Raw genomic sequence first — 2032 nt, 5'->3', positions numbered from 1 at the left:
CAGATCCGACGAGTGATACAACGCGCAATTGCGCGTATTGAACGATTTTACACTCGTTTTTTCACCCACGACAAACTTCCCGTTGAACACCATGTTCACTTTCACACTAGCGTGCCGCGCGATCGCTTAATGAACGCGCGCGAGCACCGTGTCTCTAGCGGCTTCGAGAAATCGACGGGGCTCGATGAACGACTTGTTCACCACGATGCCGGTCACCAAACGATTTGTAAACGCCGTCTCGACTTCGATCCATGCGAGTCCCGCACTCTCGACACCCGCACCAACATGCGCGAATTGTTTGCGAAGGGCCGCAAGCAGACTTTCGAGTCGCGCGATACGAGCGACGTGCCATCTTATCACACCTGTGGACGGTCGCGGGCGTTTTATACGGCACTCTTCTCTCAGTGTCTCTAGATGTTCGTCGCACCGTTCCTCCCACGAGATGTAACCGTTTAACGCGTCGAGGAGCGCGGCCTCTTCTTCGAGCGGTTCGCAATCGTTCATGTTGTCTTCGCTTATACTCGTATATAATTGTTTACTCACGATAGTATTATTGGATCGTATATATTTGTTGGATTCAATTTTCGTTTTTTTATCTTTTCATCTATTAGTTGCTCATAGTCATCATCATCGGGGGATGTATCCTTGTGCCACTCGGTATTCTAATAACAATCATCCTCTGTATACAAAACAAACAACGGTCGTCTGTAGCAGTTGGAACACCATCGCTCTGAATTCCATTAAACGTCTGTCATGAAATCAACGTCTTCGATCATTTGATGTCCGATGACTTTTACCCACCTATTCTGCAACCACTTGTACCGATGTTGTCGTTTACACCACTCCCACACTCGCAACGCGCATCGGATGCACAAGCGAGACAGATGTTTCAGAGCCGCGCAACTCGTTCTAAACTCTATGTATGCGATTTCGATGTGATTAACTGTCTCGACGTATCTTGGAAGCCAATCGTATTCTCTAATTGCGAGCGCGGATAGTTGCAAGATTTTAAAATCCTCTTCGTCGAAATTGTTTTCCACTTCCCATATTTGTTCCTCAAGTAGATCGTGCACCGATAACCAATGTATATCGCGATCGTAGCGATAGAGCCGTACATCGAACCAGATCTCTCGTATTGCGTCCTTGCACACTTTAGGAATTTCAAGATTGTGTATTTCAATGTACTCATCTACATGTTTTGCTACTGTTTTCGCGGCTAAGAACTGAAGCGATTTTGGTTGTCTGATCCAATTCATTGTTGATTTTCCATCTTGGTTTTTGCAATACACGCGCGACAATATTTTTTCAGCGGAGCAGGTCCGTCAATGTGATCGTAGTCTTCCGGTTGATTGTAATGCTCGAGACATCTACGATACAGCTGCACCTCGGGATCTTCCTTCAAATGCTCAGGCAGTCGATCCCACAAAAGCTCCACGTGATTATCAAACACTTCTANAAGAATCCTCTTTGGAATGTTTTTCAACTCTTCGACCGATAGGTTTAAAATGCACGTTGTGTTCGATCCGTTATACAGATTCAACAACAACAACGACGACTTGTTATCTATACGACTTGCGATCAAAATGATTTGTGACTTGCTCCCAACTTCGAGGTGCCTTTTTATTTCACTCCTTATCTTTCTTTGAAATCTTTAGGTTTGAAATTGCGTTTCAAAAAACACCACATCCGGTACGCAACGGTTTTGCGTTATCGCGGGAAGTGCGTCATTAAACCGGAAGCGGCTGATCGCTTAGGGCGATAAGAACAGGCTCACTTCCGAGAAATTGTGGTTTTTCTCGGAATTATTTATTTCCGGGAAATTGCGGTTTTTGTCGGAATTATTTGTTTTTCGGGAAATTGCGGTTTGTTTCGGAATTATTTATTTATTTGCTGCGCAATTGCAAACTGCGCGCTATTTAGTGTTAAACGCGATCGCTTCCGGGTAATTTGCGGTTTTTTTCGGAATTATTTTGTTTTACTGCGCAATTTATATTTTAGCGATGACGTCATCGTCCCGAACGACCTTGAACAC

The sequence above is a fragment of the Pseudomyrmex gracilis genome, unplaced genomic scaffold (assembly GCF_002006095.1).
Source record: "Pseudomyrmex gracilis isolate BER0280 unplaced genomic scaffold, ASM200609v1 scaffold_1741, whole genome shotgun sequence".
NCBI classification, from domain to species: domain Eukaryota; kingdom Metazoa; phylum Arthropoda; class Insecta; order Hymenoptera; family Formicidae; genus Pseudomyrmex; species Pseudomyrmex gracilis.
The sequence above is the reverse complement of the archived record's forward strand: the minus strand, read 5'-3'. Positions refer to the sequence as shown.